Here is a 13,742-nt window from a genome sequence, read left to right as displayed (position 1 = left end):
TTAGGCCCAAGAGCTAAAACTAACTCTCTCTTGAAAACATCCAGTGAATTGGTCTCCACTGCCTTCTGTGGCAGAGAATTCCACAGATACACAACTCTCGGTGAAAAAACAATTATCATCTCAGTCCTAAATGGCCCACCCCATATACTTAAACTGTGGTCTGGACTCACCCAACATCGGGAACATGTTTCCTGCATTTATTGTCCAATCCTTTAAGAATTTTATATGTTTCTATACGATTCCCTTTCATCCTTCTAAATTTCTAGTGAATACAGTCGAACAGTGACAATAAATGGCATATCTATCTATATTTATCTAAACTCAAATCCTCTCGCAATGAAGGCCAACATGCGATTAGCTTCTTCACTGCCTGCTGTACCTGCATGCTTACCTTCAGTGACTGATGTACAAGCACATTCAGGACTCGTTGCAGAAACACTCACATTTTTCCTGCATGTAGCCTGTCCAATCCCTTAAGAATGTTATATGTTTCTATAAGATCCCTTCTCATCCTTCTAAATTCCAGTCGACCCATTATTTCATCATATCTCAGTCCTGCCATTCCAGAAACTAACCTGGTGAACCTAAGTTGTGCTCCCTCAATAACAAGAATGTCCTTCCTCAAGTTAGGAGACCCAATTGCGCACAATATTCTAGGTGTGGTCTCACCAGTGCCCGCACCACTGCAGTAGGACCTCCTTGCTCCTACACTGAAATCCTCTGGCTATGAAGTTGAACATGCCATTTGCTTTCTTCACTGATTGCTGTACCTACATGCTTACTTTCGGTGATTAATGAACAAGGTCTCGTTGCACCTTCCCCTTTTCTTAATCTGACACAATAAGATAATAATCTGCCTTCTTGTTCTTGCCACCAATGTGGATAACCTCACATTTATCCACATTATACTGCATCGTCCATGCATCTACCCACTGAACCAACCTAGCCAAGTCACCTTGCAGCCTCATAGCATCATCATAAGGTGTTTACAAACCTGTTGTGATGCTGCTGCAAATTAAGAATGTCGTTAATCCGTTTCAGGACATATGACAATAAAACACTCTGACGCTGAAGCATTCGGTAGATGTTTCCGTCTTTAATGATGAAAGATATTTAAAAAAAAACAGTATATTTGACCCATTCCATCATTGCCTGATGTAATCTTCCAGGTTCTTTAACACAGTAATTGTTGTCTTGCACATGAAGTTTTACTACAGAACCATTTACATCGGGTAAAACACGTCTTAAGGCACAGTTATGCATTAACAATAGAAACATTCAGAACATTGTAAATTAATTACAGCGTAAATGAACAGTCCTAATCCTTACCCTGATACAATTTCTCAGATCACTGACATCCATCTGTTTACTGAGTCAGTGATGAAGCAGCATAGTTCAGTGTGATGGTGTAACAAGCTCCCACACCTTCCTCCCACTGTACCTGGCCTTTGCAATGTGTTTCATCCAAATTATTGTCCACTGCCTTCCTCGGAAGTTCATATCTAGTTTAGTTTAGTTTAGTGTCACATAGAGGTACAGTGGAATGTTTTTGTTGCGTGCTAACCAGTCAGCGGAAAGACAATCTATGATTACAATCGAGCCATTCACGGTGTACAGATACATGATGAGGGATAAGGGTCCATTTCCTGTAGATGGATAGACACCGCCATCCAACACAAAGGAATCTTCCACTTCATTCCCACAAAGGCCTTACTCGGCAAACAACCGGTTTTCAGTTTGGGTTGTAGTCTGTGATTTTTTGGGGGGAATTTGTCAAATCCAAGATAAATTTGTTGACTGGAATGTTCAGAGCACTTTCTCTCTCCTTAGAAACTGATTGATCTGCTATTTCTAACTCCAGGCTTTTCATTTCAGTTATTTTTCACAACCACTGTGTGTAGTTATTTTTTTAATCCACACAGTAAGATGAAGAATCAGTAAAATCAATAACTCAGCCCCAATATACAATGTCATTCTTATGTTTTCTCCCAAAACGTTTCTGGGAAGGACTACAACATTAATTCCTTGTCAACAAAAATGTCTTTTTGGTGCCTTCATAGTACCTGACTGGCATAAAATAACATGGTCCAAACTGAGGCTGTATCTAGCCAAATTGAGGAATGCCCGGGCATGGTATAAACAGGCTGGATACAGACGGTTTATAAGAAAGCAAGTGTTTTCAACGAATTGTCAAGGGTGACCTTTGATTGTTAATGGTATGCGAATGGTATGTTAGCTTTCATAGCAAAAGGATTTGAGTATAGGAGCAGGGAGGTTCTACTGCAGTTGTACAGGGTCTTGGTGAGACCACACCTGGAGTAATGCGTACAGTTTTGGTCTCCAAATCTGAGGAAGGACATTATTGCCATAGAGGGAGTGCAGAGAAGGTTCACCAGACTGATTCCTGGGATGTCAGGACTGTCTTATGAAGAAAGACTGGATAGACTTGGTTTATACTCTCTAGAATTTAGGAGATTGAGAGGGGATCTTATAGAAACTTACAAAATTCTTAAGGGGTTGGACAGGCTAGATGCAGGAAGATTGCTCCCGATGTTGGGGAAGTCCAGGACGAGGGGTCACAGCTTAAGGATAAGGGGGAAATCCTTTAAAACCGAGATGAGAAGAACTTTTTTCACACAGAGAGTGGTGAATCTCTGGAACTCTCTGCCGCAGAAGGTAGTAGTCGAGGCTATATTTAAGAGGGAGTTAAATGTGGCCCTTGTGGCTAAGGGGATCAGAGGGTATGGAGAGAAGGCAGGTACGGGTGATCAGCCATGATCATATTGAATGGCGGTGCAGGCTCGAAGGGCCGAATGGCCTACTCCTCCACCTATTTTCTATGTTTCTATGTTTCTATGTGGGGAGTTTTGTTAGGGAAAGTTTTGGCGATATTTCAAATGACTCATCACCTGTACAAATGGGACAACTTTCCCCATTAGTCACGACAATAAGTAGCACTCAAAGTCAGAATGAAAATGAATAGCATGAGTTGAATTTAAAGCTACGCTAATGCCATTATTTCTAATCTCAACTTCTGAAAAGTGTTGCTCTCCATTTTTTGTCTCAGCTGTTCACATCTGTAATTACAGAGAAAAAGCAATGGATACAGGTACATTGTGACAGCAGAACAAACCGAAAGATAGTCCCGCTCTAAAGTAAATATTAGTGTCTTGCACTTTTTAACAGAATCAAACAACAAAAGGGCTCATGTTCTTACTACTTACAAAATTCTCAAGAGGTTGGACAGGCTGGATGCAGGAGATTGTTCCCGAATTTGGGGAAGTCCAGAACAAGGGGTCACAGTTTAAGGATAAGGGGGAAATCTTTTAGGATCGAGAAAAGAAAAACATTTTTCACACACAGAGTGGTGAATCTCTGGAATTCTCTGCCACAGAAGGTAGTTGAAGCCAGTTCATTGGCTATATTTAAGAGGGAATTAGATGTGGCCCTTGTGGCTAAAGGGATCAGGGGGTATGGAGAGAAGGCTCATAATACTGAGTTGGATGATCAGCCATGATCATATTGAATGGCGGTGCGGGCTCGAAGGGCCGAATGGCCTACTCCTGCACCTATTTTCTATGTTCCTATGTTTCTATGTTCCCCAACATGGAACTGAGTCAATTATGTTAATTTGTTCATAACCATTAAAGAATGTTTGAATACAAGCATTACTATAAATTAGGAGGACCTATGGGATCCCATAGGAGGGTGACAGAAATCAACGATTGATGTGAGAATTTCTTGGTTGAACTATCCAAGGAATGGTTTAGAGTTGGATTGAACCATTGTACACGTCTCTATCAGGGTCACTACAGTAGAAGCAGCAGTTTAAGGGTCTTCTGGTGAAAATAATGTCACTACCTTGGTACATGTGACAATAAAAGTATCACTGAAACATTGAAGAAGACCCAGCTGTTAATAACAATTGATGAATGGAATCACTGGAGCATGGCCTGTGTACTTTACAAACACACAATCATAAATAACCCTTTCCCTGTTGCAGTCACAAATGACCCAACCATATGTTTTGTCTATTGTTCGTGTACACATGTAGAGTGTGAAGCTTTTTTGGTGCATGCTGTCCAGTCAGCACAAAGATGATGCATAATTACAATCAAGTGGTCCACAGTGTACAGATACACGATAAAGAGAATAACAGCAAGGGCAAGTTAAAGTCCAGTAACGCCCAATGCTGGATATCAGCCGGGAAGACTCTGTACCTGAATCTGGAGGTGTGCATTTTTACACTTCTGTACCTCTTGCTTGATGGGAGAGGGGAGAAGAGGGAGTATCCGGGATGAGTCTTCCTTGATTATTTTGCTGGCCTTGCTAAGGCAGCGTGAAGTGAAGCTGGAGTTAATGCAGGGGAGGTTGGCTTGAGTGATGGTTTGGGCTGTGTCCACAAGTCTCTGTAATTTCTTGCCGTCTCGGATGGAGCTGTCCCCAAATCATGCTGCGATGCATCTCAATAAAATACTATCTACGATGCATGTCTACAAATTGATGAGATTTGTTGGGGACATGTCGACCTTCCCGAGCCTTCTACACGCACGCAAACACTTCGCACCAAATAGAAAAACTTGTCATTCCATTCCTCTCGTTGAGACTCGGGTTCACGACTTTACATATGTTGAATGGTCTTTAACGTATTTGCAGTTGTAACGTGGGGAATATACCCACCTGATTGCACGCGGTGATGTCACACACGTAGCAACACGACTGTAACACGCTGATGCTGGCGATCAGCAGATGCGCTTTGATCAGGTCTCTGGGGATAACCTGTTTGCTCTTCTGAAACAATAGACTCACAAATACATTGGGTCCAATTGTGAGGTGCAGACATGACTTCAGACATCATTTCATTTTAGCGTCTCATTGGACAGAGGATGCACCCTCAAGTACTGTGCCTGTACTTCAAATAATGCAATTCCTAAATCCTCCTGGAATGTGGCTGTGAAATATGTAAAGGGAAGGCAACAGCAAACGGAAAATCATCGAGGAGAATTCCGACAGGATTTGGCGTTGGATGTGTTCCGACTATTGACTACAACATGACATGAGCTCTCTGGGTCGATGCAAAGGCAAAGTAGTTAACTAATTTCAAACGCTGCCCTCACCACCCTCTCCGCATTCTCCGTCAGATCCTTCAGTGCATCTCGCAGTATTTTCAATGTCATGAGAAACGGTGAACTTGCTCCAAAAATGGAACCGATGACAGCGACAAAGTCGAGAGCCACTTCCAGACCTGACACGGTAACAACAGCAGTTCCCCAACCTATCCTCACAATGATATCTGGAGTTATTTCTCCCAGCAGATGAGGTTTTACTGCAGCCTTTAGCTCTTCCACAGGTTTACCTATTCTGTTGGCCAGTCGGTGAAGAGAAACATCATCAAGACCCAGACATTGCTGGAAATGAAGCCCTTTTCTTTACATTCGGTAAATCACCTTCAAGTGCTTCCTTTAACCGATTGAAATCATACTGATCTGGCTCAAAACTGGAAATCAGGAATACGGTGGGATTTGGGATCCCGGCTTTTCCCAACCCACTGACGCAGTCACTCCGGATCTTTTCCATTTCTGCAACTTCATCAAATTCTTTCCGTTCTCTCTGCATACAATAAAGGTCAGCGTCAATCTTAGAGCGGACAAAATAGCACCTCTTCCCCAGCCGCTTAATCTCCTTGGCAAGATTTGCATCATTCTCTCTGAATCGACAAGCTGCCACTATGATGAAGAAATCGTATTTTTGAAATTCCATTTTCCTCAGGTAGGAACCCGCGGTGAATTGTGGAGATCCGGTCCCCGGCAGGTCCCAGTAGCGGACATTGGGCAGAGTGGGATGTGAGTATCCAGTTGGCTCCATTGTAGTTTCCGTGGTCCCAACCGCAGCCGCTCCCTCATCTTCGCTACAAAGCCCTCTCATGGCGTTGATCAAGGTGGATTTTCCTGCACCCGTGTCTCCCGTCACGGCGATGTTCAGCTCGGTATTTTTCAACCCAATCACCTTCTTCTCCAGCAGAGGTTGAACCTTTTCCACACCCCCAGTTTCAAACTGGGACTTCAGTTTGTTGAGATCTTCCAGTGGGAAGGATATGGGGGTCACAGACTGAGCCGCCTGTTGGCTGAAACGAAACATGTTTGGTGATAGTTTCCAGTTGCAACAGCACCTATTTAGCATCACGGTAATAGAGTCTTACAGTACACAGTTCCATCAACCCAACTCTCCTTGTCAACATAGATGACCCATCTAAGCCATTCCCATTTGCCCGTATTTAGCCCATGTTCATGTAAAGATTTAATATCCATGTATCTGTACCAGTCATTGGTTAATGCTGTTATGATACCATCCTCAACTACCTCCACTGACACTTTGTCCCATATACCCACGACAATGGGAGTGAAAAGGCTGCTCCTCACATTCCTGATAAATCACGCTCCTCGCACCTTAAACCATTGGTTCTTGATTCCTTCATCCTGGATTCTCTGCAGTTGCCCTATCTTTTAGTCTCATGACTTTGTACACGTCTATAAGATCACCCCTCATCCTTCTGTGCTCCAAAGGACATGAATTATCCTGCCCAACCATTCCCAGTAGCTCAGGCCCTCAGGTCCTGGCCACATCCTCCTGCACTATTTCCAGCTTAACTACATGGAACCAATATCAGGATGACCAAAACTGAAGACTCCAATGCAGCCTCACTAACATCTTGTACAACTGTAACTTCACATCCCGGGTGTTACACACAATTCCCTGATTGTGCAAAGTACAAAAGCCTTCTTGACCACCTCATCTGTGAAAAATATACATCTTCTAGATGAGCTGGGCCACATCCTCAGTGATGAGACCTGGGATCATCGGGTGATTCTGGTCTCACAACATCAGACCCCCTCGCCCATGCAACCCAGCCAGGGTTGATCAGGCCCCGACCACGGATCAGCCATCTTAGTAACCACTGCAGTGGTTGGGAGACTCTAGTGCGTGGAGGGACTGGGCTCTGTGGGGGTGAGTCCTGGCCGGGCTCCTCCTGCGTCTCACCAGGTTCAGGGCCTGTGTGCGCGCTGCACCTCATTCTCCTTCTCCGAGCATTTCATTCTCGCCTGATGGATTTTGAGGCCACGGTGGTTCATTAGGCCTTTCCGTAGCTTTATTGTGTAACTTTCTCATGAAAGACACAGATTGCGTTGCTAACCCAGCCTGTCCCGGGTGCCATGTCTCCGTGCGGTGAACTGTCTCTCCAATAGTCACCAAACTATTCTTGGTTGTCACCCAGTCTATTCCAAGGTGCAACTGGCTGCCAGACGTCAGTGTTCTTCATGCACTTGTTTGACTTCTCATAATGCAATCCCGATATCTACATTAACCTCCATTAGCCAATCAAGATCTTGCTGTAACTTTTACTAAACATCTTCATTATCCCTGATAGCACACACTTTAGTGCCACCTACACTTTTATTAAACGTTTGTACAATTACATCCAAATTGTTGGTTGCAACCACAATCAGAATTCTGCCCCGCACTGATCCTCGAGACAACCGCTAGATATTGGCCTCCAGTCCAAGATACAACTTCCCACTGCCACCCTCTGCTTCCTTCCATTAAGCCAGTTCTACATCCCATTGGCTAGCTCTCCATGAATCCCATGCGATCTAACTTTCCAGAGCAGCCAACTATGGGGAACTTTATCACACACCTTGCTACACTGCATTTGGACAAAAGGTGTAACACAGCAACTGCAGTTCCCACCTACACTCTCCATATAGACATGCCTACAGCAGGACGGCAGCTTCCAGTCAAGTGCAGTTATGTCTTGCCTCACGTTAACACATGCTGAAAATAGAATAAATGCAAAGTAAAGTGAAGGGACTTGAGTTGCCAATCGACCAGCATTCTCCTGTAACAATGGGTAAGTGGAGCAGTGGCCATGCCCTGCGCTGGCAGCTTGTGCTGAGCCAGGAGACAATCTGATAACATGACAAAAAGCCAAGGTGATTGTGTGACAAGTTACAATGAGACAGGGAGACAGGGAGACAGGGTGACAGGGTGACAGGGTGACAGGGTGACAGGGAGACAGGGAGACAGGGTGACAGGGTGACAGGGTGACAGGGTGACAGGGAGACAGGGTGACAGGGTGACAGGGAGACAGGGTGACAGGGTGACAGGGTGACAGGGTGACAGGGTGACAGGGTGAAAAGGGACAGGGTGACAGGGTGACAAGGTGACTGGGAGACTGGGAGACAGGGTGACAGGGGGACAGGGTGACAGGGTGACAGGGTGACAGGGTGACAGGGAGACTGGGAGACAGGGTGACAGGGAGACTGGGAGACAGGGTGACAAGGGACAGGGTGACAGGGTGACAAGGTGACTGGGAGACTGGGAGACAGGGTGACAAGGGACAGGGTGACAAGGTGACAAGGTGACTGGGAGACAGGGTGACAAGGTGACTGGGAGACAGGGTGACAGGGAGACAGGGTGACAGGGAGACTGGGAGACAGGGTGACAGGGTGACAAGGTGACTGGGAGACTGGGAGACAGGGTGACAAGGGACAGGGTGACAGGGTGACAGGGTGACAGGGTGACAGGGTGACAGGGAGACTGGGAGACAGGGTGACAGGGGACAGGGTGACAGGGTGACAAGGTGACTGGGAGACTGGGTGACAGGGTGACAAGGGACAGGGTGACAGGGTGACAGGGAGACAGGGTGACAGGGTGACAGGGTGGCAGGGAGACAGGGTGACAGGGTGACTGGGAGACAGGGTGACAAGGGACAGGGTGACAGGGTGACAGGGTGACAAGGTGACTGGGAGACAGGGTGACAGGGTGACAGGGTGACAGGGTGACAGGGTGACAGGGTGACAGGGTGACAGGGTGACAGGGAGACAGGGTGACAGGGTGACAGGGGGACAGGGAGACAGGGTGACAGGGTGCGGCATGTCTGGACCTACCTGGAACTGCTTCCTCCCATTTCTGATTTCTGTATCTCACTGCCGGCCTGTGTGATGATCCAGTGATCCCGGCGCTGTGCTGAGGTGTGGCCGGTGATCAGAGCTCCTCTTTGTCCGTGGATGTGTGAGTCTGCTCCTTCACGAGGAAAGTAGTGAGAGAGTGAGTGATGGTTTGTTCTATACCAGAAATCCCTGAGCCTGTTGGGAAAATCACCCTTAATCGGGGTCAACTAGAAATCAACTAGAAAATATACAGAGGTGGGAATCTTAGCGTGGCACAGTAGCGCAGTTGTAGAGTTGTTGCTTATGCCCCTGTCCCACTTAGCAAACCTGAACGGAAACCTCTGGAGACTTTGCGCCTCACCCAAGGTATCCGAGTGGTTCCCGGAGGTTGCAGGTAGTTGCCGGAGGTTGCAGGTAGTTGCCGGAGGTTGCAGGTAGTGGAAGCAGGTAGAGAGTCTGACAAAAACCTCACGGAACTGCACGGATACCTTGGGTGGGGCGCAAAGTCTCCAGAGATATCCGTTCAGGTTTCCTAAGTGGGACAGGGGCATTACAGTTCTCCCTGTGACTGCGTGGGTTCTCTCCGGGTTCTCCAGTTTCCTCCCACACTCCAAATACGTGCAGGTGTGCAGGTTAATTGGCTTCGGTAAAATTGTATATTGTCCCTTGTGTGTAGGATAGTGCTAGTGTACGGGGTGGTCGCCAGTCAGCACGGGCTCAGTGGGCCGAACGTCCTGTTTCCGCGCTGTATCTCTAAAGTGTAAAGTTTCACCTTGCCTTTTCAGCCCAAGTTATGTTGGATCGTGTCGGGAGAGTTGTGCTTCCTCCGTAGTATTCCAGGGAAGAAGGGCTCGTGGTGCCGGAAACTACAAGGTGACCTGGCAGTGAGCAGAAATGGGAGAGAGTGAAGGTGTCTGTAGGCCACCGCTCACCAGTAGTCTGTGGATCAGTCAGCACTTTGATGTCAATGGAAGGGAGGTTGACTATCGACGTCCTTGAAAGTTCCCCATAGTTTTATGTTTTAACTATTATTTAAAATACCATCCCTACAGTTACAATGTCAATGTAGACACAGAGTGTTGGAGTAACCCAGTGATTCAAATCCCCGCTCTCCCCAATGCCTTCCCGCCGTTGTGGTCCCCACTGACCTTGCAGTGGTGTCGGGGGCCAGCGGGCACTGCGTGCGACCACCTGTCTGTAGGGTCCCGGAGACAAGTGTCAGAGAGGGGCAGACAATCCACTCAGTCTCCTCGCCGCCCACAGGAGGCCGCGGGGCTGGAGTTTGTGCCGGTCTGGTTGTAGCGGATGTTAAAGAGTCCAGTGACAACAGCGGCCGCCTTCTCTCATTGAGTGCCCGGAACAACAAGACGGACTAGTAACGTGACAACAAACACCAGCGGACACTTTCCAATGCCCTCTCTTGGTTTCTGATCCATTTACAAATAGTTCACTGCGTTGATTGCACCATCCTCCCTGCCCGCTTCTCCAAAGACACTCCCCTTTGGAAAACATCCAAATGCCAAACGTTGTTTTCCTGTAAGTTTCGATATCACCTCAACTCGAAACCCGACCGATCCTAGAAACATAGAAACATAGAAAATAGGTGCAAGAGGAGGTCATTCGGCCCTTCGAGCCAGCACCGCCATTCATTGTGATCATGGCTGATCATCCCCAATCAATAACCCGTGCCTGCCTTCTCCCCGTATCCCTTGACTCCACTAGCCCCTAGAGCTCTATCTAACTCTCTCTTAAATCCATCCAGTGACTTGGCCGCCACTGCCCTCTGTGGCAGGGAATTCCACAAATTCACGACTCTCTGGGTGAAAAAGTTTTTTCCTGGATGAGATAAACTCGCGCGGTGGCGAAAAACTGGCAGAATTGACACAGATTGAAGTGCAGCCCCATTGCCGGAGTTTATTTCACACAAGTGGGACACACGAGGGCAAGGGGGTGGGGGTGAAATTGCGATTTGGGGAAACTGTTTTATATTATGTGTCGCCTCCGAGAATGTCGGATGAAGTTTTTTTGCACGGTGCAGAGTAAATATGGCTTTGTTCCGTCTAGAATTAGCAGACCCGGCCCGAAATATCACCCATTCCTTCTCTCCAGACATGCTGCCTGTCCCGCTGCGTTGCTCCAGCTTTTTGTGTCTATCTTCCGTCCAAGATTACACCGCGCAGTCGAGCTGATAACTCGGCTCAGTTTGTGGTTTCATTCGCTGTTCCTACCTGCACTGGTTGTTGGAAGGAGGACACTCCGTCAGTGCGTGTCCCGACCTCTCTCTCTCTCTCTCTCTCTCTCTCTCACACACACACACACACACACACCCACTCACAAACTCTCGTTGCCTGTCATGTGATTGGACAGATTTACGGAGCTTGTCCAATAACAAATCAAAAAGTGTGTGTTGGCTCACTTGTTGCCGGGTGAATTTATGACTTGAATAAAGTCTACATCAACCCACATCTGATAGTTTTCTCAAACTTGGCCCTGTCCCACTTAGGAAACCTGAATGGAAACCTTTGGAGACTTTGCGCTCCATCCAAGGTTTCCGTGCGGTTCCCGGAGGTTGAAGGTAGCTTAAGGATAAGGGGGAAATCCTTTAAAACCGAGATGAGAAGAACTTTTTTCACACAGAGAGTGGTGAATCTCTGGAACTCTCTGCCACAGAGGGTAGTTGAGGCCAGTTCATTGGCTATATTTAAGAGGGAGTTAGATGTGGCCCTTGTGGCTAAGGGGATCAGGGGGTGTGGAGAGAAGGCAGGTACGGGATACTGAGTTGGATGATCAGCCATGATCATATTGAATGGCGGTGCAGGCTCGAAGGGCCGAATGGCCTACTCCTGCACCTAATGTCTATGTCTATGTCTATGTTTCTAAGCCGGTAGGGAGACTGACAAAAACCTCCGGGAACCGCAGGGAAACCTTGGGTGGGGCACAAATCTCCAGAGGTTTCCGTTCAGGTTTCCTAAGTAGGACAGGGGCATAGTCGCGACCATTTAAACGTGCTGTGCTTCTCGCTGTGTCGGGCGGGCGATTCAGGATCTCCAGGGGTAAATGCTGTGAAGCGGTCACAGTCGTGTTTGTTATTGTCACAGTGAAACACGTTTTTGGTTCTATACAGACAGCAAAAAGACTATGCATGATTACAATCTTGGAAACATAGACAAGTAGGTGCAGGAGTAGGCCATTCGGCCCTTCGAGGCAGCATCTCCATTCAGTATGATCATGGCTGATCATCTAACTTCAGTACCCCGCTCCTGCTTTTTTCCCATATCCCTCGATTCCTTTAGCCCAAAGAGCTAAAACTAACTCTCTCTTGAAAACATCCAGTGAATTGGCCTCCACTGACTTCTGTGGCAGAGAATTCCACAGATACACAACTCTCGGTGATTTTTTTTTAATCTTCTCAGTCCTAAATGGCCCACCCCATATACTTAAACTGTGGTCTGGACTCACCCACCATCGGGAACATGTTTCCAGCATTTACCCTGTCCAATCCGTTAAGAATCTTACATGTTTCTATACGATGCCCTTTCATCCTTCTAAACTTCTAGTGAATACAAGCCCAGTCGCCCCATTCTTTCATCATATGTCAATCCCGCTATCCCGGGAATTAACCCGGTGAACCTCAATGGCAATAATTTCCTTCCTCTAATTAGAAGGCCAAAAATTGCCCATAATACGACAAGTGTGGTCTCATCGGGGCCCTGGACAGCTGCAGCAGGAACTCCTTGCTCCTAAACTCAAATCCACTCGCAATGTAGGCCAACATGCGATTAGCTTCTTCACTGCCTGCTGTACCTGCATGCTTACCTTCAGTGACTGATGTACAAGCAGATCCACGTCTCGTTGCAGAAACACACACATTTCCCCTGCATGTAGCCTGTCCAGTCCCGTAAGAATGTTATATGTTTCTATAAGATCCCTTCTTATCCTTCTAAATTCCAGTCGACCCACTATTTCATCATATCTCAGTCTTGCCATTCCGGGAACTAACCTGGTGAACCTAAGCTGTTCTCCCTCAATAGCAAGAATGTCCTTCCTCAAGTTAGGAGACCCAATTGCACACAATATTCCAGGTGTGGTCTCACCAGTGCCCCACAACTGCAGTAGGACCTCCTTGCTCCTATACCGAAATCCTCTGGCTATGAAGCTGAACATGCCATTTGCTTTCTTCACTGCTTGCTGTACCTACATGCTTACTTTCGGTGATTAATGAACAAGGTTTCGTTGCACCTTCCCCTTTTCTTAATCTGACACAATAAGATAATAATCTGCCTTCTTGTTCTTGCCACCAATGTGGATAACCTCACATTTATCCACATTACACTGCATCGTCCAAGCATCTACCCACACAACAAACCTATCCAAGTCACCATACATCCTCATAGCATCCTCCTAAGGAATTGGTGAGATCACGTTGGGAGAACTGACTATATATGTGTTTAGGTAAGAACAGCAGATGCTGGTTTATGCCGAAGATGCTGAAGTGACTAATGCTGGAGTAACTCAGCGGGTCAGCAGCACCTCTGGAGAAAAGGAATAGGTGACGTTTCTGGTCAGTATCTTTCTTCATACTGGTCTCCTAATCTTGGATTCATAGGATATAACAATTTGAACATGAATGAATATGTTGGAAGCAGCACAAAGAAAGTTTGATGAAGGTTCTTGACACGAACCGTCACCAATTCCTTCTCTTCAGAAGCCTGTCCCGCTGAGTTACTCCAGCTTTTTGTGTCTATCTTCGGTTTAATGCAACATCTGCAGTTCCTTCTTAGACAGTTGACGGGT

At 46.7% G+C, this 13,742-nt stretch overlaps 1 pseudogene; it reads right to left on the bottom strand.

The window, feature by feature from the left end:
• Nucleotides 1–287: 287 nt before the first annotated feature.
• Nucleotides 288–11,269, bottom strand: LOC129701979 (interferon-inducible GTPase 5-like; annotated as a pseudogene).
• Between the last annotated feature and the right edge of the window lie 2,473 nt (nt 11,270–13,742).

The sequence above is a fragment of the Leucoraja erinacea genome, chromosome 12, assembly GCF_028641065.1.
Source record: "Leucoraja erinacea ecotype New England chromosome 12, Leri_hhj_1, whole genome shotgun sequence".
Lineage (NCBI taxonomy): Eukaryota > Metazoa > Chordata > Chondrichthyes > Rajiformes > Rajidae > Leucoraja > Leucoraja erinaceus.
This window is presented reverse-complemented; position numbering and strand designations above follow the sequence as displayed.